Below are 24,219 nucleotides of genomic sequence, written 5' to 3'. Positions count from 1 at the left end.
GTATGATGATACACTGTTGATAGAAGCAGGCACCATTACAAGCTGCACTTTTTAACGAAAATCTAAAATATTTACAATCACATAATTTTACACTGTCAAATATTTTTGGAATATAGATTTTTTTTTTGATTTTTTGAGGTATTCAAAAATAAGGTAAGAACTGTAACAAAGTATGTTTTGCGTTTTCTCACCGTAAGACTGTTTTTCATCGCGCAAATCTATCATGAAACAGCCTACATTGTCTTGCACTGAATTGTGTCATAATAATCATAACGCAACTGAAATAAGTTGAAAATAAAGTAAAGGTAAGTTTTTCTTAATGCATTACGAAGACATAATTTTTAGCTTTGAATCAAATTGCGTTGATTTTAAACAAGTCCACCATTTTCCACATCACTTCCGGAAAATATCATAAACATTCACGTAATGTTTGACTAACTTAACTACAAAATACGATTGCAAACTGGAAAGATTTGCCTGATTATCTTTCAGCATAGAATCGTGCTGTTCTTCTGATTTTAAAGCACGTTATCTACTAAAAATCAATAAATAATCCGTTCCCTACTTTCATTTAATCGGACTTCATTGCATCTACACAACTTAGACCACTCCTTCACACTTAGATTCAGTATAGCTTGCGAACCTCGTTTCCTTCCTTTCCATGTTGGTAGAAATTCCAGCGAGTTAAAAAAAATCCCAAACCGGAAAACCAACTACGGAAATCAACCTGAACCGGAAAATAGGAAAGTCAGAGATCGGAGGAGCGATACCCACGCCCTTTTCTGTCGTAAATCCTCTCTGTCGGTTGCATCTGGGCACTCTGGACTTGGGTTTGTTGGTCCGTTCGTGAGCCCGATTCCTCGTTTTGACCATCGAAGGGAGGCGTGTAAAGTAAAGCAGTACAGACAAAAGCCGTGAAGCAACAGAAATGAACTAGAAGCCTATAGGGTAGAAGCACCGAGTTTGTTCTTAGCGCTTGTTATAGCTTATTGTATTATAAACCGTTTTACACAAAAAATAAGATTGAAACATTTCGTGTTTCGTAAAATATATTCGCATGTTAGAGCTATTACCATTTATCCGTCCGAATACACTACACAAAACGATATTATTGGTAATTCAGTCACCGAGATTGAGAATCCCGATTTTTCGAATGAATTTTATGCCCAGTTCCAATATTTCCCACAAATATTATGAATTGAAAGCTTTCTTTGGTCGTATGTTGCAGTATAATTTGGCTTCCCATGTATTCTTAAAAAAACAATATCCATCTTAGTCTGGGCAAAACAAGTGCCACTACCCTAGTGAAATATCGTCGCTGTTGTCCTTCAATTGGACATGTTTCTGGGATCGGCCGGACGGTAAACGAAAAGGTGGAGAACCTTTTAGGAAAATTATTTCGAATGAATAAAATATTTTTATCATTGGACTTATCTTGCTTTGCTTTTCTTTCCGAGTCGGTGGGCTTCTCACAGTAGCGTACAACTAGGGCTGTGTTTATCGTTCTGGACTCATCGATAGAGTAGAGTGGGTGTGAAGCAGGGAGAACGACTACGACGACGACGTGCCAATGATTACGGAAATGCAGTGTATTGCGAAACAGAACAGATGGATTTCACAATACGGCCATGATGCGTTTGAATTGGGGAGTGACTAGAGTTGGGTTTTTTTTTTCGTTCATAATTGGTCGATGTTAAGATAGATTGGAATAGATGATATTTTGGCCTTACAAAGAGTGGTCATCATTTTTTTTTTCGATGCTATTTTGCTAATTCGAATATAGGGGTTCCTGGGGTAATATGCACCACTTAAGGAAAATGTGCCGAAATGAACACTAAACAACATGTATGTAGTGTTTTAATACACGAATCTAGTTGGTTTGGGTTTATCCCACATGGGGTTTAGCGAATTTTCATCATAATTACATTAGATTTTTGGAAAATTAAACTTTTTTCAAACACTAATTTTGTGTGAATTAAGATTGATGCGGGGCACGTTGCACCGCTTTTTGGGGTAGAACGCACCACAACATTGAGGCAAGACGCACCTAAACAAAAAGGCATGATGCACCACAACAATAAGGCAAGATGCACCATCGTGTTTTAAACGTAATTTAATTTATCGTAAAAACACGAGTTTTGGATGATTTTCGTCTACGAGACGATACAATTTTGCATAAATACGTTAGTAAAGACTTCAAATGACCTAACTTTTATGATTGTAGTTTATTTTGAAGTGGATCGTTCTGCCCCGACCAATGGAGTGCATGTTACCCCAACCGGGCGCTTAACGGAAAATGTTATGAAAAAAAGAAATCGTTGTGTTATTTCGCCAAAACATGTCATCAACAACTTACCCTGTCTCTAATCATCTGTTTCATGATGAAAGGTTGTAAAAATTCTCAATTCATCGCTTTTAAAACATCAAGTGAAATGATCGGGAAAGTTACACCAGAATCGTGCTTTTCGAATTTACTGTTCTATCTCCCTGTTAAGTTTTTCAAAATGTATCAAATTCTCAGGGTGTCAACAATTTGCAACGTTTAATCAATCCGCATAGTGTTTTCCTCTCCAAACTCGTTAATTTCAGAGAAAATGACAAGGTGCGTTTTGCCCCGGTAGTGCATATTACCCCAGGAGCCCCTAGATATATTTCTGGAACCTCTTCAAAACACATGGACCAGTCTGACCAAACACCGACCAATTGTTCACTGCTGAAATCAAAAAGTAATTGTAATGTTTCGAATAAATGAATAATCGAAATCATCTACACCCCAAAGGTATGGAATCGCTTTACCGAGTAATGCAATTGCCTAATGGGCGCTAATGGGGGCGGATCTGGTGTAGTGGTTAGAACACATGCTCTCACGCCGAGGACCTTGGATCGAATCCCAACCCCGAGATAGTCACTTATTACGTAAAAGTTATAGTAGCGATTTCCTTCGGAAGGGAAGTATAGTCGTTGGTCCCGAGATGTACTAGCCAAGGACTAAACATCTCGTTAACCTTTATCCAGCCAACATACTGAATATACTTCAAAATCTACATGACTTTGTTGATGTGTGTTCAAATATTCATAACCTACCGAAAAGCTCTTCAAAAAAAAAAAAAACATGGAAATATGGTCAAGGTGGTTCTGTCTGATTCTGATTGATATTTTACGCTAGGTGACGTAAGTTACAAATTATTTTATATTTTCTATATTTCTAGATCCAAAAAATCTAGAAGATATGTATCTTTGTAAATGTTCGTTTGTAGGACAACGTTTATCTGTCGGCGAAAAATATGAATGGGAATTCATTTGCTAGAAGGTTGATGTCTTCGGAGAATAACCGCAGACTGGATGTAGATAATGCTAATAAAACTTATTCAATATTTTCTGTAGGGTTTCAATCTGCCAATATATATGATTTTAAATTTGTGCTCAAGGAAGCGTTTTCAAGATTTTCGCTATCAAGATCCATATAAATTTTTAACAATTTCTTTTTGAATGAGCTACCTCCTATGTGTAACATAAACAGTTTAGCAGCAAAGTTTAAATTTTTGAAATTTATACGGCAAAACGAGCTACATTTTAAATTTCTTGTATGTGAAAACTTCTTGAAAAATTATGAAAATAGGGTAACGACTGTTTATTTCGTTCTTAAACACTAACAGTTGGTGGTACACAGTAGTGGTTAGAACACACGCCTCTCACGCCGTGGACCTGGGATCGAATCCAATCCCCGAGATAGTCACTTAAAATTTCAGTGACGACTTCTTTCGGAAGGGAAGTGAAGCCGTTGGTCCCGAGATGAACTAGCCCAGGGCTAAAAATCTCTTTAATAAAGGTAGAAAAAAAAAAAATAAAGATCTTAAGATACAGACACAGGGGCCCTGATAGCCGTAGCGGTAAACGCGCAGCTATTCAGCATGACCATGCTGAGGGTCGTGGGTTTGAATCCCGCTGGTCGAGGATCTTTTCGTAAAGGAAATTTTCTCGATTCCCAGGGCATAGAGTATCTTCGTACCTGCCACACGATATACACATGCAAAAATGGTCAATCGGCAAAGAAAGCTCTCAGTTAATAACTGTGGAAGTGCTCATAAGAACACTAATCTGAGAAGCAGGCCTTGTCCCAGTTGGCTATCCTCCAGATAGCCCTCATCTTTTTGAATAGCTTTGCTAAAGACATCAAACCTCTAGCTTATAAGAATTTAGAAGTAGAGGATTGAAGATATCTTTATTTTTCCCAGACAACCAAAATGAACGTATAAAGAAATTATCTGGAGGCTTTGCACTTGCAATATTTCACTTAAAAGATGTCGCGAAAAGGCCTCCTACTTACAAAAGTGGAGGCGATATAAGTGCATATAATATGTGATGAATTAAAGCATACAATGCGAGTGTTTAAATTTTCTACCGAGCTAACCTGTGATCTTATGCGATTTAACTTATAATAACTGTAACGATAATTTAAATTCACTCTAAAATAATCACATTTTGATTCGTGTTTACTCATTCATACATCTTGCTGTCAGCTAGCTCGAAAACAAAATGCTGTCAGTTTAATACGAGAGTCTAGACAACAATCACTCTAAGCGCCACCTAGGAGTTGACCTAGGTAATAAATTGATATATTTCAAAATTTGAATCCATAGCGTCGAGTCTCATAAATTGTTTCGTAAAGAGAGAGAGTCAGACAGGTGTAGCTAGGAAAAGGCCAATAGGGCGATATTCAAAACTGAAAAGTCAATAGATGGCTCTTTTTCAGTGGTAGTAAAAATGAAATCCTGGAGCAAAGAAAGCACCATGGAAGATGAACTAAAAACAAAAAGTTATGTATTCAATTTACACTTGATTTCTAATCACTACTTCTTTGATCCAGTTTCCTAATTGCAATCAATTTACGTTTTTCATTATTTTTCATACGTTTTGACAGTTCTCCGACTACCATTCTTCCATGCGCTTGTGTTGAAAGTTTGAACAATTTGAGAATCCAGCGTAGCGTGATCAGTGGGTGGAATACAAACAACAGTGTCGTCGCTCGGCGAACAGTGAAAGAAACTGAATGTTCGAAAGGTTGTTGTCTGTACTTTTTGCCGCTGGCGCCAACTGTTAGCGTTTAAGAACGAAATAAACAGTCGTTACCCTATTAGTACAAAAGACTATTGTAACAAAACTCTCTTTAATCCTCCAATAGTGGGATATTGCGCAGCAATTTTCAGGCTGGATACAATTAGCAGCGCGTCGGTCCTTTCATTTCAGTGGAGTGCTTTTAGAGTATTACCGTCAAGCTACCATGCATGCATTTAAAAAAAATTGCGCTTCAAAAATTATATAACTGTTCCAAATAATTTGAAGCGTACTAGAATACCACTACGTAGCGTGCAATTATATCATAATTCAGGGAAAAATAAAAAACTAGTGATGCATAACAAAAAATACTCAAAAATTATGTTTGAAAATGTCATGTTAAGGTCGCCTCGTACCTTTTTATATCACCATTTACCGTGCACACTAGTGCACCATTCACCGTGCGTATAGTTTTCGTCATGATTTTATTTCGCATCTTGATGAAACGAATCGAGGCCATAGTTCAAATTTTCAAGAGTACGGATCTGGAGAACCAAACATCCGTTTAAGCTTAAAACTTAATCGATTGGTCACTAGCAGGTGGTGACCAATCGATTAAGTTTTCAGCTCAAAAGGGTGTTTGATTCTCCGGATCCGTGCTCTTGAAAATTTGAACTTTGGCTTCGATTCATCTTCACCTTAAACAGAATTCACATGATTTTGACTACATAAACTAGGTTTTTCAAAATGCTTTGTGACAAAAGCTACTTCATTTTATCAGTTTTATATTATTTTGCCGACAAAAGAATAATTTGTGAAAATTGTATAAATATTCTGTAGGAATTTGTATATGTGCACGGTGAATGGAGGCCGTATGGTGACTTAACGGTATTCAAATTTCAATCGTATTGAACAAAAGTTAAATTGTGCGGGTGAATAATTAAACGCGAAGTAAGTTTTCGCGCGTTCATAATTATTTAGTTTATCTAATTTGAGATGTTTCTCTTTTTTATTAGCAACTAAATAATCAAGTGAAGTGCAGTTTGAAAGAAATTTCTTTTAGTGAATTTATGACAAACTTAATTCAGGTAAGCCTTTTTAATACTAATAGTGAGCTTAATTAGTCGGCGTTAAGTCAGAGTGGACCAAGCGGAATTTTTTCATGTTTCGAGAAAAGTTGGTTTAAAGTCTAACGCTCTGTAATTTTTGAACTCGTTTAAATTTTAAACTCGTTCAATATTTCTACACATCTTTGTGTTACTTTCAAACAATATGAGGTGAAGCGATAATCATGAAAAATCATTATCCAATCCTCTAATAGAACGATTTTTTAAAGGACTATGTGCACTTGGTCCACTCTAACTGAACTAAAGACCACCGTTCAGTGAGTTGGTTTACTCTGACTGAACAATTTCTAGGAAAATAACAATCATTGATTGCTTGCATGGTCAAACTGGATGCATAACTCTAAGATAAGCAGATTATCAAGACCCTTCGACGCCAGTATTGTCAATTTTTCAGTGGTCCATTCGTCTATACCGAAATCAGTGGCATTAAGATAGCTTGAAAATTAAGGTTTTGCAGGGTCAGGGCATTTATAACCAGAAATATTCAAATATATATTCAGTCAGAGTGGACCAAGTGAAAATCTTGAGTACCGACCAAAATATACTGGTCCAATGAGCGGGTTCTAGCACATTCCATACATACACCATAGAACTACCATAAACTTCTATCGGACTCTGAAATTGACTCGAAAAATCCAATAATCAATCAGTTTTTTGCTTTTCAACACTTGGTCCGCTCTGTCTGCACAGAATTTGTTGCAATTTCTGACCACCCATCCAAATATGGTAAATGATCAAAAATCAAATGCATTGTATTAAGCAATATTTTTAAATTTCTATTGATAGATAAGTAGAAAGATCATTCGATGTCGAAAATTCTGACAAATCTCTTGATATGTTTTTCATTTCCTCGCATTCCTCAGCGCGCTGATCATTTTCGCTTTTACGGTAATAAACACTTGGTCCACTCTGACTGCACACTTTTATCGCAGCATTCATCAAATCAGATTAGAGTGAAACGGAGGTAAGGTAATTTCGCATCTAATGAGAGAATAATCCAATTTTCCCAAGTTTTGTACTTGGTCCCCTCTGACTTAACACCGACCAATTTTGAGATCATTCCAGCGTGCCCATGCAACGTGGGCGGTTAGTCTGGAGGTGAAACCTAGTCCTGCTACGATCTGCTATCCCGAACTCGACACTGGACACGGCGTTGAAGAGGACTTTTTTGAGCACATGCAGTGGGGAAATCCACCGTTCGGCGATCTAACGTCTTGCTGTCGGCGGCTCAAGCAATCGTCCCGCTCGTCTTTCGTCGTGCAACATCGTTCCGTGTCACCGCAAGCTAATAAGTCGCATGGCTGGCCACGCTACAACCCACGGCCGATCTATTTATTTATTTATTTACTTCGTCTTCAGCATTGCTGTACAGACTGTATTGGTCTTAATCTAATGCAATAATCTTATTCTAGCTTTAAACTTATTTCTACTCACATCAAAGTACAAAACATCAACATTTAACAAATTAAAACATCTTTCCATCGGGTGATTTTGTCCAAATACCGTACGATGTCTTGCGGTCCAGAACAACGAACGTGGGCGGGATCTCCGAGCCGGAACGAAAAAGTTCGCTTGTTGCAGAAGTTCAGGGCAACCAATCCGATTCTTCAAGACATCGAAAGCAAACATTCTTTGGAGAAATCACTCCACGCTTCAAGGAGACGCCTATACCCCGAATGATAAGCCGGCGCGCGGGACACGTAAGTAAGACGAAGCAAAATTAGAGCCCGAAGCCGACAACGTGTTGGTGAATTTGTGTCCAATATGAAATCGCATCCCGTATATTGGGACGAATCACGTCCGTCCCCCGTCGTTGGATCGGGCGAGACAATAATTTGAATTGCTCACGGAGCGAAAATTAGATTGCAATCAAAAGCTAGGAAAGCGTGATAGGTTGTATTTGGGCTTTGAATTAAAAGTTTTTAGTAACTAAATACAAACTCGCTGATCTCGATAGATTTAGTTGAATTTGTTTCACGATCGAGATTGAATTTGAGTTTAATAAAACCTACTTCAAGTTTAGTTTAAGTACTCTACTTTTTTTCCGCGTCACGCAATCAATTTGAATATAATCGTTAATTGTGTTTGTCTATTAAGAGCTAAGCGATTCTCCTTAGACGGATTATAAAGTTATTTTTGTTAACTATCCTTTCTTATTTTGTGGTTTGCTCTCGACTGTAGTTCACCAGTATTTTAACGGTTTTCGGCTCTTTCAGTCTAGATAAGCAGCTAAAACGCCTTTTTCATCTACTTTCCTACGTTTCGGTGTATATTTCACTAGACTGGCCCAGCTTAGTATGGGAGAAAATCCAAGTTGTATAATTCCACGGGGCACCCTCCAGAATTATTCCTTAGAATTAGAAGAAGACTTCCTGAAAGTTTCAGCTCATTTGGTCGTTCCATGAGCTGGCGCATTTGAATTGAAGTTAATATGGCATTTTCAGCTCAAACATATGGGATTCAGCGCATCATCTAATGTTTGGCTCAGGAAAATCGTTGATCGCGTTCAATTGCACCCAGAATATCAAAAACACTACTTGATACCATAGCAAACAATATTGTAGAAGGTTGTATAATGATTAAAATTGATAAAGTTGGTGTTTTAACTATTTGAAGTAAATTTGCTAAGCTCATGCTATACTGCTTTGTATTTCCTCAACATAGCCACTAAGCGCATCATAGCCACCTATGACGCTGGGCGAGCTGCTGCACAAGGCGCATGCCTATATGTGACTGTACGGGAGACTGATCTAAGCCTAACTTTCAATAACTGAATTGTTAATGAAAACGAGCTTAAATCTAGATACAACCTTCTGCAATTATGTTCATTAGGATATCAACTAGTGTGTTTGTCATTCTGCCCTCAATTGAACGCGATCAACTAGTATACGGAACGAAACAGTGACATTGGGTCAATTCTCAATATATTTGGAACGAATATGCCATACAAACTTCAAATTGAATGCGCCAGCTGGTGGAGCAACCAATCGAGTTGAAATTTTGTGAGCGATTTTTTCTTACCCTAAGGCACATATCTAGGGGATGCCCCGTTGAGTTTTACAACATTTTTGTTTTAGGGCCAGTCTAATATTTCACCTTCTTCTGGGATTTAGAGGTTGCGTTTCTTATTTTTTAAATTAGATTAGCTATATTTGTTTGATTTGCCGTACGACGTTTGGGACTATTTTGCCACATCAGTTCTTAAGACTTTGATTGACCTGCCCTGAGAAGGCAGTCTCATTCCGGGCTAATTAACGGAGTAACGGTCCTTCTTCGAAGGTGGCGCTTAAGCCGATTACTTGGAAACGGAACGGAGCGTTACAAAGCAAATGTTAATTTGACAGCTGCTACGGATTAATTCGACTTACCTTGTATGAGTCTACGGGAAATTGTACAAATAAACTCAAAAAAAAGCTTTTTATGCGAGGAAACTCATCAATCTGACGATTTTATACACCATGTTTTGCGGGTTTGGTCCACAGTTATTAACTGAGAGCTTTATTTGCCCAAGTTGTCATTTTCGCATTCGTATCGTGTGGCAGATACGATTATACTCTATGCCCAGGGAAGTCAAGGAAATTTCCATTACGAAAAGATCCTGGACCGACCGGGAATCGAGCCCAGACACCTTCATCATGGCTTTGCTCTGTAGCCGCGGACTCTAACCACTAGACGAAGGAAGGCCCCTGGGTTGCGCCACCTAGCATATGAATTTCCAATCAGACTCTTTAACGCCAGATAGCCCTTGATCTGCTCAACATCTTTATCGAACACACCAAAATTCTAAATGATAAGGATTCTCAGATACAGACAATTGAAGATAATTTGTTACTATCGCCACCTAGCGGATGGATTCTCAATTAGACTTTTCATCAGCAGATAGCGCTTGATCTGCTGAACAGCTTTGCCGAAGATCAGGCAAGGGAAACGCTTGCTCGATTGTTGCGTTCCCCTCCCACACACAGTCAAGAGCGATGTTGCCGTTTCTCCTACAAAACTGAGTGTTTCAATTTCAAATGCGCTTTCTACGTTTTCGCCGAGCGACAAGTTACAGGGGATAGGCAAAATGATTGAGATAGGCAAAAATGAAAAATGGATGAAATTGGATGCATATGGAAGCAGTCGACGGCAAATTTGGTCCAGTTTTAGGAACTTCCTTGGCCATGCATATTGGCCACTGGACACCGGAGATGTTCCGGATTTTCTGAGGTCATGTCCAAATGTCATTTTTTTGTCGCTTGTATTTTTGTGTGGTGTAAAGTTAGATAGATGTTTGCAATTTTCCTAGAAACTAGAACTAATAGGAAGTTGAATGCCACCGGACGCATTAAGATTAGTTGGAAATCTTCAGAAATATGACCATTTCCGTAAAACTGGTTCCGGAAAGCATGGTCAGTCATGTTTGTATTTCCAATCATGTAAATATTATCCGGAGCTATATCCAAGCGGACACCAACCTTAAAAATGATGTTTCTTGCAGCGTATTCAGAACCATTAGATGCACAGACCACTCTATAGAACGTTCCAGGTGCCCTGGGGGAAGTGGTCAATTAGGAACATATCCGGAACCATATCAATATGGGCATCAAACTTCATGATTTTCAAAGGTTATGCTTTCCGAAGCATTTCCAGCATCACCGGCTGTCATAACCACTTTATAGTAGGTTCCAGGTGCCCCGGGGGATGTGGCCAATTCGGAACATGTCCGTTCATCTGTTTAGAATCACATTCTACCATAAACAGTAAGATCCATGTGACTTGGAAAATGGCGAGCATTTTCAGAACCACAAGATATAATAATCACTCTATAGTATATTCCAGGGGCTCCTAGAGATGTGGCCAACTCGAAACATGACCTCATCCCCCAGGGCCCACGGAACCTACTATACAGTGGTCGTTTAAATAAGTTGCGCTGTAAATACTTCTATTAGCATCACCTTCAAAAATCTTGATGTTTTTACCCATATTGATATGTTTTCGGGCATGTTTTGAATTGGCCACATCCCCGGGGCACCTGGAAGCTACTATTAAGTGGTCATGGCAGCCGGTGGTGCTGGAAATGCTTCGGAAAGCATAACCTTTGAAAATCATGAAGTTTGATGCCCATATTGATATGGTTCCAGATATGTTCCTAATTGACCACTTCCCCCAGGGCACCTGGAACCTTCTATTGAGTGGTATGTGCATCTAATGGTTCTGAATACGCTGCAGGAAACATCATTTTTAAGGTTGATGTCCACTTGGATATAGCTCCGGATAATATTTACATGATTGGAAATACAAACATGACTGACCATGCTTTCCGGAACCAGTTTTACGGAAATGGTCATATTTCTGAAGATTTCCAACCAATCTTAATGCGTCCGGTGGCATTCAACTTCCTATTAGTTCTAGTTTCTAGGAAAATTGCAAACATCTATCTAACTTTACACCGCACAAAAATACAAGCGACAGAAAAAATGACATTTGGACATGACCTCAGAAAATCCGGAACATCTCCGGTGTCCAGTGGCCAATATGCATGGCCAAGAAAGTTCCTAAAACTGGACTAAATTTGCCGTCGACTGCTTCCAGATGCATCCAATTTCATTCATTTTTCATAAAGTTATAAGCATTTGAATTTGGGCAAAATTTTGCCTATCTCAATCATTTTGCCTATCCCCTGTAGATAAAAACGGCAACAGAGTGATTCACTATCGACTCCGTGTGCCAAAGGCATCCGATTGCAGTAGCGAATGATTATTTACATTCCGAATCCACTGGAGTGGCATTCGTATATGAGTGCTGATGAGCGCTCACTGGCTGGAAATACACACGGCGAAATGATTCAGTAAATGCGAAATCCGTACTTTCAGTGATCGAATGGTGTACGCGTTCTTACGTGTCTCCCAGTTAAGACAGGATTGGTTCTTTTTCCGCTCTGAGAGTATTTTGATTTTCGGGGTATCTTAGTCGTTTGCGATTTGTCGGGATTGCGCTCTCCCTAGTACCGTTAAGTTACCAGTCACCGTGCGGCCTCCATTCACCGTGCACATATACAAATTCCTACAGAATACTCATACAATGTTCACACATTTTTCTTTTGTCAGCAAAATAAGATAAAACTGATGAAATGAAGTAGTTTTTGTCACAACGCATTTTGAAAACCCTAGTTTATGTAGTCAAAATCATGTAAATTCTGTTTGATAATGGACGACGATAGATTACGAAATTTTTCAAAATTTCAACAAGTATTCACTGTGGATACTACCAATTAGATGTATTTCATCGTATGAGCAATGAGATTTCATGCAAATTAGAATTTTCTATTGTGTTTCAGTCGAAACCCAAATGCACGGTGAATGGATCCTTTTCAATATATATGGTTCCTATTACCGTGCATTAGTGTAAAAGGCATGAAATTTTTCGGTAATATTAGATTTATTGTTAAGTCGTCATTACACTACTTCATATTTAGTTTTTGAGTGAATATGGAATGGTTTGGACAATACAATCAAGCCTCCTATAACGAATTTAATGAAAAAATAATTATTTAGCCAATATTCAAACTATTTATGGTTTTTATCGTAAATGAAGATTTAAATACTCTTAAAAATAAGCGCGGGCACTACTAGCAACATAATTGCTCCATCAACAACGTTTCTTCAAGATACAAAATTAAATCATGGCGAAAACTATATGTACGGTGAATGGTGCACTAGTGTGCACGGTAAATGGTAACATAGAACGGTACGAGGCGACCTTAACATGACATTTTCAAACATAATTTTTGAGTAATTTTTTGTGATGCATCATTAATTCTAGATTTTTCCCTGAATTATTATATAATTGCACGCTACGCAGTGGTATTGTAGTACGCTTAAAATTATTTGGAATAGTTTTGTAATTTTTTGAAGTTCATTTTTTTCTTAAATGCATGGTGAATGGTAGCTTGACGGTAGTTCAGTGACAGCCGATACGGTAGTTCAGTGGCAGCAGGTACGTTGTTATTTCTCTTTTCAGTATCGTTCGAGTGAGTGATTTTTCCCATGATTGCCGAAGACATCAACCTTCTAGTTCATTTGAATGTTGAGATATCAGTTTGAGGGCAATTTTAGGGAATCAGACCCATGACCATCCGCTTATGAAGCGAACGTGTAGCCAACTACGCCACGTTGCCCCCCTCTTCAAATTAATGCCAGTTAAAAATTCCAGCTACACTTTTTTTAATTTTATGGAAGGGATGTTTAAAAAAACTACTAATTGAACATTAACACTTCATTTCACTTTTGGAAAAGAAAAAATAAATAAACATGAACACAATGCAAAAATGGTGTTGGTTCGAAAGTCCATATGGTAATGCTTTTAGGGACAGCATTGTTAAGGATTAATTACGAAAAAATATGACAGTGCGCATCGTACCTTCGTGCTGTGCGTACACGAATTCTCTCTGCTCTTGGAAGTTTTCTTAAAAACTACCTAAAGCAATAAAACAGTACTTTTCAGTGCTACAAAAACAGTACTTTTCAGTGCTAAAATTAAAAACGGTACTTTTCAGTGCTACTAAAACAGTACTTTTCAGTACTATGTTTTCTACTATTGATCCCTTTACGATCCTTGTTTGGACCCGTGCCTTCGATTTTTCGTTGGACCCGTTGGCGAAAGCTAGCGGTGGTAATCCTTCTTGGACACCGTCTTGGGAAAAAACCTTTCGAAGGTCACGTCTTCTTTCGTTTATTAATTAAACATGGTATCAACAACAAACAAAAGGAAGGGTGAATCTCTGAATTCACTACTTCCTTCCAAAAAAGTGGGTTTTAAAACTGTCACTACACGTGGCAAGAATGGAAGAAAGGACGCTTCCCCGGAATGCGAACTTTCTTCCAAGGGTGAAATGAATAATTGTATCGAAATGAGCAATCAGTTCGATGCTCTAGACAAATTTTCCGAACACCAAATCGAAGCAGCCTCTAGCCCAGGCTCTTTGATTCAAGTGAGGAAGCAAAGAGTGCCGCCTATCGTGGTCAGTTGTTCCGAATTTGGGGGATTTAGGCAGGAGATCTTGAACTCCATTAGGGGAATCAAGGTTTCCTTCCAAATCGCAAAGAAAGGAGACTGTCGCGTTTTGCCGGAAACTCTTAAAGATCGCGAGCTTCTTCTCAAACATCTTGAAGAGAAGAAGCACAAATTTTTTACTTATGACGACAAAACTGAACGTTTGTTCAAAGTTGTCTTGAAAGGTCTCTAAAGTGACTATAAATCACCTGAAGAGATCAAAAATGGAATAAATGATTTACTTGGATTTTCCCCAGTCCAAGTAATCATTATGAAAAAGAGAACCCAATCTGGCATTGTTCGGAAAGGGATTTCTCAAGAATTTTATTTAGTTCACTTTAACAAAAAAGAACTAAATAATATTAAAGCTTTAGAAAAAGCAAAACTTTTGTTTGATGTCCGTGTGACATGGGAACATTTCCAGAAACCTGGATGAAATTACCAGAACCCCACTCAGTGCCGTCGGTGCCAAAAGTGGGGTCATGGTACAAAAAATTGTCGCATGGATGCTAAATGCATGATTTGCGGAGGTTCTTCTCACGCCAAAGACGTCTGTCCAGTGAAGGAAAATACCACCAAATTCATATGTTGTAATTGCGGGGCTAACCATAAGTCCAATTTTTGGAATTGTCCTTCACGCAAAAAGGTCATTGAGGCTCGTGCCAGGCAGATGAAAGATAATATCCGTTACGATAACGGTCGTTTCCGGAATTTGCCTGGTAGAGTATCGAACAATGCTCATTTTTCAGTTAACGATTGCTTGATCATGAATCATACCCATCAGGAAGATCATAATCATGCTCATTCACAAACTAATTTTAATCCGTCGGGTAGCCGTTCGAATCTTTCTATTTCAAATGTATCTACCCACGGTAAATCCTTTGCCGATATCGTAGCAGGAAATTCGAACTCCTCCCCTGTTCGATCCATGGGTACCCATTCTACTTGTTTCAAATCAAATGGAAAAAACCTTACCGCCACAGGTAACTCCGCTTCTTCGTCTACCGGAAATTCCAATGGGAAATCACATGACATATCTGCCTCTGATTTTAATTTTCTAACTGAACAATTGAATCTAATGATTGATGCAATGTTCAATGCAATGCACCACTATGACTGAAGCAGTCCAAGTAGGTGTAAAATTTACAAATCAAATTGTTATTGGATTACGTTTTTCTAATGGATCCAAATAATAATTTAAATATTTTAAATTGGAATGCTCGTTCTCTGAATGGTAAAGAGGACGAGCTGTTTAATTTTCTTACGGTTAATAACGTGCATATAGCAGTTATTACCGAAACGTATTTAAAACCTGGATCTAAACTCAAAAGAGATCCTAACTTTTTTGTTTATCGTAATGATCGACTTGATGGGGCATGTGGGGGAGTTGCAATCATCATTCATAGGCGTATAAAACATCAACTGTTTTCATCATTTGAAACTAAAGTTTTTGAAACTTTAGGTGTTTCTGTTGAAACACAGTTTGGTAAATATACTTTCATAGCAGCCTATTTGCCTTTTCAATGCTCTGGGCAGCAAGTTAATTTGCTCCAAACTGACTTGCGTAAATTGACTCGCAATAAGTCAAAATTTTTTGTCATTGGTGACTTTAATGCCAAACATCGGTCATGGAATAATTCTCAAAGTAATTCCAACGGCAGAATTTTATTTGATGAGTGCTCTTCAGGATATTTCTCAATTCAATACCCTGATAGCCCCACATGTTTTTCCTCTTCTAGAAATCCATCTACGATTGATTTGGTCTTAACCGACTCTAGTCATCTTTGTAGCCAACTGATTACTCATGCTGATTTTGATTCTGATCATGTCCCTGTTACATTTCAAATATCCCAAGAAGCGATTCTAAATCCTATCAGCTCCACTTTCAATTATTTACGAGCCGACTGGAATATATATAAAACGTATGTTGACTCCAATCTTGATGTTAACATTTCTTTAGAAACTAAACTTGATATTGACAATGCTCTTGACACTTTAACAAATTCCATTGTTGAAGCCCGGAGCATTGCAATTCCAAAATGTGAAGTAAAATTTGAATCCGTGCTTATAGACGATGATCTTAAACTCTTGATCCGTCTTAAAAACGTGAGGAGAAGGCAATTTCAACGCACTCGCGATCCTGCTATGAAAATTATATGGCAGGATTTGCAGAAAGAAATCAAGAAACGTTTTGCTCAATTAAGAAACAAAAATTTTGAAAATAAGGTTTCTCAATTGGACCCTGGCTCTAAGCCCTTTTGGAAATTATCGAAAATCTTGAAAAAAACCTCAGAAGCCAATACCGGCATTGAAAGAGGAAAACAAATTATTACTAACTAATTGCGAAAAAGCTCAAAAACTTGCTATGCAGTTTGAAAGTGCGCACAATTTTAATTTAGGACTTACTAGTCCAATTGAAAATGAAGTTACTCAGGAGTTCGAAAATATTCTCAATCAAGAGAACATTTTCGAAAATGCCTGGGAGACTGATTTGGAAGAAGTGAGAACTATTATTAAAAAAATCAAAAACATGAAAGCTCCTGGAGATGATGGAATTTTCTACATCCTCATCAAGAAACTTCCAGAAAATAGCTTATCATTTTTAGTTGATATATTTAACAAATGTTTTCAATTAGCATATTTTCCTGACAAATGGAAAAATGCTATGGTTGTTCCAATTTTAAAACCAGACAAAAATCCTGCAGAAGCTTCTAGCTATCGTCCAATCAGTTTGCTTTCCTCCATCAGTAAACTTTTTGAAAAGGTTATTTTGAACAGAATGATGGCCCACATCAACGAAAATTCAATTTTTGCCAATGAACAGTTCGGATTCCGCCATGGACATTCGACCACTCATCAACTTTTACGTGTAACAAATTTGATCCGTTCCAACAAATCTGAAGGCTATTCTACTGGTCTTGCTCTTCTAGACATAGAAAAAGCATTCGACAGTGTTTGGCATGAAGGTTTGATTGTAAAATTAAAAAACTATAATTTTCCAACATACATTGTTAGAATAATTCAAAGTTATCTGTCAAATCGTACACTTCAGGTTAATTATCAGAACTCCAGATCTGAAAGACTTCCTGTAAGAGCTGGTGTTCCTCAAGGCAGCATTTTGGGACTAATATTATACAATATTTTCACATCTGACTTACCTGAGCTACCTCAGTGATGGCAAAAATCTTTGTTTGCGGATGACACAGGCCTCTCCGCCAAAGGACGAAGCCTGCGTGTCATCTGTAGTCGATTGCAAAAAAGTTTGGATATTTTTTCTTCATACTTGCAAAAATGGAAGATTTCTCCTAATGCTTCCAAAACTCAACTAATAATATTCCCACATAAACCAAAAGCTCTTTATTTGAAACCTTCAAGTAGACATGTTGTCACGATGAGAGGGGTTCCAATAAATTGGTCAGATGAAGTTAAGTATCTAGGGCTCATGCTAGATAAGAATTTAACTTTCAAAAATCACATTGAGGGCATTCAAGCCAAATGTAATAAATATGTAAAATGTCTCTATCCCCTTATCTAATCTAATCTAATCTAAGCGCTTGCACAGCCAATATTGAAGAGCATCCTGGAAATACTGGAATTTCTCCTAGTATTTTCTTGTCAGCATTAATATTTGCAGCAAATCGGTGATATGACACAAATATTAAAATGGCCAGGCCCACTGTGCAGACTTGTTTTTGAAGATAACTCAAAAGTTCACGGTGATCGGATTATCCACTTATGAATAATATGATAGACGTAAATGTTTGAATTGTTTTTAGGAAGAAACGGGGACAACCGTACCAACCGTCTCATTTCAGGGGAAAGTTTAAATCGTTGGGAGTGGCGTTGCTAAGAAAGTTAATGCACACTCCATTGTTGTAGATGCTTCCAAGGATGGGACACAGGTATTTCTTCCTTATGTCCTGGCTCGGAAGCCTAGGATAAAGCGCCTTTACTCGCTCTCTGAAACGAGAAGAAAATATTATGGTTGACTCCCCCACCCCCTTTTTCTTTTGCTAAACGTATCAGAGCACATGAATCATATATACAATTGAGATTAGTTCTTTTAAATTAACTAGTTCAATCTGATTGAACACTGATCAGCACATCTGACCTCACGCTTATCCAGAAAACACCCAACTCATATAAGAGAAAGCGTACTATTTAGTCAGTGTGCAAGCCTTAGAGTTCAAATATGAAAGATCTCACCGAATCCAAAGCAATAGAATGGCTGCATTCCATCTAGCAAACAAACATCAGGCATTCGGGGGACCAATCGATTTGAAGGTTTTTCAATAATTACTTCCAGGTTTACATTTGTTTTGCATCTTGATAATTTCGCATTGCGAAAAGCGTTGCACTAAGGGACCGGAACGTTGTTCGAAAAATAAAAACGTCGATGATTTGAATCACGGGCGATACATAAGTTACTATTAGGCATTTTATTTTTTCTTCGATGTCGATGGCTCAACACGTATTTCACCGCACAATATACAATTACAGGTTCATAAATTTCAATTAGTTTTAATGACCTCACGCACAACGTAAAAAAAAACAAACAAACTGCAAACTCAGAACGTTCCTGAACACTGTATTTCACTCTGCACTTTCAATACACTCGCGACACACAAAAATAAGACTAATTTAGTAAAATTATACTTCTACATCAGCCATTTCGCGATTCCGCCGAAAATGAAAATCTACGAGGAGCGAAAAAAATGCAGCAGAAAACTTTAAACACGTCAATTTTTTTTTTAAAAAAATGTCTCTATCCCCTTATTAATAGAAAATCAAAACTTTGTCTTAAGAACAAGCTGTTGATATTCAAACAAATTTTCAGGCCAGCCATGTTGTATGCTGTACCAATATGGACTAGCTGTTGTAATACCAGGAAGAAAGCTCTGCAGAGAATTCAAAATAAAATTTTGAAAATGATTCTGAAGCTTCCTCCCTGGTATAGTACCAATGAGTTACATAGAATATCCAATGTTGAAACATTGGAACAAATGTCAAATACAATCATTAATAATTTCAGGCAAAAATCGTTACAATCTTCTATTGCCACGATTAATGCGTTATATGTATAGGTTAAGTTAGGTTAAGTATATTAAAAACTTTTTTTTTCTCTTATAAGCAGGTGAAATCAACTCACCTGTAAAAAAACTGAACTGCTACGGCAAATGAAATGTAGTATGTTGTTAACAAAATGTTAATTAAATCTTAAATTTGTTTTACCAAATTAGGATGATAGTGTTGTCAAATAACACAGAACACCTAGATATAAGAAATGAATGTTATGTTTGGAATGATACTAATAAAGAAATTAAAAAAAACGAAAAAATATGAGGAATTTCGGACAATTCTTCGTTATATATTTTATTAAGTATGAATATATGGCGCGTTTGAAATCTCAGGAGCTCAGATAGCCGTAGTGGTAAACGCGCAGCTTTTCAGCAAGACCAAACTGAGGGTCATGGCGTCGAATTTCACTGGTCAAGGATCTTTCGTAAAGGAAATTTTCTCGACCTTCCAGGACATAGAGTATGTTCATACCTACCGTACAATATATGTACACTAGGGCGATTCAAATGATAAAAATGTTTGAAAATCAAATCTCCCATTTGTTTCTTACCATCCTTACCGTAAAAATAGTGTTCTGCGAAAATTTCAGCTTTCTAGTTGGTGATTTAAAGGTGGCCCAAAGACAATGTAGGTTTATATGGAAATTACTATGGAGAAATTTTGAGAAATGTTCCAAACCCGCTAGTACTGTAATGCAAGTAGAAAATCAACATACTACTTACTTGATGGTCAACAATTCCTTGCTATTGCGTTGAATCTACGCCGAATGAAGAAGCCTTCTCCATTGGACCCGGTCCTGGGCCAATCGCTTCCAGTCGCCCTGAACGTTAAGCGACCTTAAATCCTCCTCAACTGCAAAAAGCCATCTGGTGCGCGGCCTTCCATGGAGGCGACGGCCTCTCCCTGGTTCCCTGCTGAATATTTGTTTAGCTTGACGTTCCTCCGACATGCGAGCTACATGCCCAGCCCACCGCAGCCTGCCGTGTTTTATACGCTTAACAATATCCATTTCATTATAGACTTGGTATAACTCGTGATTTATGCGACGCCGCCAGATGCCATTGTCCAATTTACCACCGAGTATTGTTCGCAGCACTTTACGTTCAAAGACTCCAAAAGCTCTCCGGTCGACCTCTTTCAACGTCCAAGATTCGTGGCCGTACAGAGCTACCGGAAGAATTAGAGTCTTGTACAACGCGAGTTTGATCTTCGTCTGTAAGCTGCGGGACTTTAGCTGGTTACGAAGTCCGTAAAAAGCCCGACTCGCAGCTGCAATACGCCTTTTAACCTCGCGGGTAACATCATTATCGCAAGTCACTAGAGTTCCAAGGTACACAAATTCTTCAACTACTTCAAAAATATCACCACCTATCACCACCTCACTACCAACATCACCTATGGGCCCACGATGTCTACCAGCGATCATGTACTTTGTCTTCGTGGTATTGATAATGAGCCTAATTCGCGTTGTCTCCCTTTTAAAAGGCACGTATGCCTCTTCCACGGCTCGGCGATCAATCCCGATTATGTCGATATCGTCCGCAAAACCAAGGAGCATATACGAACGTGTGATAATAGTGCCATTCCTATGCACGCAAGCTCTCCTTATTGCTCCTTCTAACGCTATGTTGAACAATAGGTTTGAAAGTGCATCGCCCTGCTTCAATCCGTCTAAGGTTACGAAGGATGTGGAAATCTCATCCGCAACACGTATACTTGATTTCGATCCTTCCAACGTTGCACGAATCAGTCTAATCAGCTTCGTCGGAAAGCCATGTTCCATCATTATTTCCCACAACTCGTTTCTTTTAACTGAATCGTACGCCGCCTTGAAATCAATGAACAGATGATGAGTCTGCAAGTTGTACTCCCGGAATTTATCGAGGATCTGCCGCAGGGTAAACATTTGATCCGACGTCGATCGGCCCTCACGAAAACCAGCTTGATATTCGCCGACGAAGGACTCTTCAAGCGGTCTCAATCTGTTGAACAGAATACGTGACATTATTTTGTACGCCGAATTGAGGAATGTTATTCCTCGGTAATTGGCGCACTCCAATCTACAGTGAGAGGCAAAATAAAGTGCCCACCTTACCAGTTTTCGAATTTCTCTCATTGATTTGGTTCAAATTAAAGTTAACACACCTAAATCTTTTGTGATATTTTATTTTTGATGTTCTTTTAAAGTTGCACTTACGAAATTTTGATTAAAAAAAGAATTTTACTTAAAGAAAAAGAAAATCAATTTGTATTGAAAAAAAAGTAGTGACAAAAATAAGTGCCCACTTCCTTCTTGGCCCCAGAAAAGATGATTTAAGAAAAATAAAAAGCAATTTAATAGTTAATGTGTCCTCCTTTGGCCTTAAGGACTTGCTGGAGGCTCTTCGGCATGCTTTTCACCAGGTTTTGTAGGTGTTGTGGATCTAGTTCCTCCCAGGCGCGCTCCAAGGCTTCAAAATAATTATTTTTGTTGGTAACACCAGTTTTTTCAACCCTAGCATCGAGAATCGCCCACAAATTCTCGATGGGGTTGAGGTCTGGGCTTTGTGGAGGCCATTCCAGCGGTTTAATCCGACAAGACCGGAAGAAAGACTTGGTCTTCTTTCCAGTATGCTTCGGGTCGTTGTTCTAGAGAAATATGAATTTCTCTTCAAGGCCCGTCTGGATCAGCGAAACCTCCAGATTTTCCAGCAAGATGTTAATGTAGGAATCTGCCGTCATTATTCCGTCGATTTTCACGACGCTTCCTACTCCACTCCATGAAAAACACCCCCAGACCATCACATTTCCTCCTCCATGCTTCACCGTTCCTTGGATGTGGTGCTCTGCATCACACACGAGCCCGCCGCTCTCGGTTAGACAGCTCGAGCTTCAGGAGCGCCACATCCAAGGAACGGTGACGCATGGAAGTGTGATGTGATGAAATGTGATGGTCTGGGGGTGTTTTTCATGGAGTGGAGTAGGAAGCGTCGTGAAAATCGACGGAATAATGACGGCAGATTCCTACATTAACATCTTGCTGGAAAATCTGGAGGTTTCGCTGATCCAGACGGGCCTTGAAGAGAAATTCATATTTCTCTAGAACAACGACCCGAAGCATACTGGAAAGAAGACCAAGTCTTTCTTCCGGTCTTGTCGGATTAAACCGCTGGAATGGCCTCCACAAAGCCCAGACCTCAACCCCATCGAGAATTTGTGGGCGATTCTCGATGCTAGGGTTGAAAAAACTGGTGTTACCAACAAAAATAATTATTTTGAAGCCTTGGAGCGCGCCTGGGAAGAACTAGATCCACAACACCTACAAAACCTGGTGAAAAGCATGCCGAAGAGCCTCCAGCAAGTCCTTAAGGCCAAAGGAGGACACATTAACTATTAAATTGCTTTTTATTTTTCTTAAATCATCTTTTCTGGGGCCAAGAAGGAAGTGGGCACTTATTTTTGTCACTACTTTTTTTTCAATACAAATTGATTTTCTTTTTCTTTAAGTAAAATTCTTTTTTTAATCAAAATTTCGTAAGTGCAACTTTAAAAGAACATCAAAAATAAAATATCACAAAAGATTTAGGTGTGTTAACTTTAATTTGAACCAAATCAATGAGAGAAATTCGAAAACTGGTAAGGTGGGCACTTTATTTTGCCTCTCACTGTATGCCCTTTTTTGAAGAGAGGGCAAATGAGGCCATCCATCCAGCTAGCAGGCAGTTCTTCTTCCTCCCATATCCTTAGTAGTATATGGTGAATTATTCTATGCAGCTGCTCACTACCGTGCTTGAGAAGTTCGGCCGGGAGCTCATCCTTCCCAGCAGCCTTGTTGTTCTTCAGCTCTTTAATCGCCTTCTTAACCTCATCTAGAGATCTAGAGATGGAGGCTCCACAGCTTGACCGTCGTTGTCGATGTTCATTCTGTTCTCCGATGCTCTATCGTTCCCTCCATTCAGTAACGTTTCGAAGTGCTCTTTCCACCTGGCAGCCACCATCGTTTTATCTGTCAGCAAATTATCTTCACGGTCGTTACACATGACGGGAGACGGCGCTGACTTTCTCCGCACGCCATTGACAGTTTCATAGAATCGTCGCATATCGTTCTGTTCCATACAGTTTTGCGCCTCGGCTATCACGTTCTCATCAAACTCTTTTTTCTTCCTGCGATGGATTCTTGATCTTGCTTCCCTGTACCGCTCTCTGTTCAGCCTGGTACCAGACACTAACATCCGACGTCTGGCCACGTTCTTCTCATCCGTCACCCTCTGGCACTCCTCGTCGAACCATCCGCTTCTGGGGCGTCTTCGAGCAGTACCTATCACTTCTCGCGCTGTTTCACTCACCACTCCATGGATTGCATCCCATAGATTGTTGAGATTTTCGCTCACATTGACCTCACTTATCCGCTCGTCCAGCTTTTGGTGGTATTCAGCTGTAACACCGTCTGCTGAGAAGCGCTGGATATTGAATCGCATTGTTCGCTGTGGTCTTGAATTCGCTACAGTTGATAACCGCGCTCGAATTTTACTGACAACGAGGTAGTGATCCGAGTCAATGTTAGGACCCCTGAAACTCCTAACATCGATGACATCTGAGAAATGTCGGCCATCCACCAGAATATGGTCTATCTGATTGCAAATATCACCATTTGGATGCCTCCAGGTGTGCTTCCGAATATCCTTGCGTGCAAAGTAGGTGCTGCAGATGGCCATCCCCTTGGCAGCAGCGAAAGTCACTAGTCGTAGGCCGTTGTCATTGGTAACGGAGGAAAACTCTCCTTACCGATGATCGGACGGAAAAAGTCCTCTCTTCCGACCTGCGCGTTCGCATCTCCGATAACGATTTTCACGTCGTGTTTTGGGCACTCTCCATAGGCCTTATCAAGGCCTTCATAGAACGCGTCCTTCACGTCATCAGGTTTGTCGTTCGTCGGTGCATAGAT

General features: G+C 39.0%; 1 protein-coding gene across 7 annotated transcripts in view; it reads right to left on the bottom strand.

The window, feature by feature from the left end:
- The window catches only part of LOC5572637, a 348,615-nt gene that overhangs the window by 12,071 nt on the left and 312,325 nt on the right, over nucleotides 1–24,219 (bottom strand). The window lies entirely within an intron of this gene.

Source organism: Aedes aegypti, chromosome 2 (genome assembly GCF_002204515.2).
Source record: "Aedes aegypti strain LVP_AGWG chromosome 2, AaegL5.0 Primary Assembly, whole genome shotgun sequence".
In the NCBI taxonomy this organism is placed as follows: Eukaryota; Metazoa; Arthropoda; class Insecta; order Diptera; family Culicidae; genus Aedes; species Aedes aegypti.
This window is presented reverse-complemented; position numbering and strand designations above follow the sequence as displayed.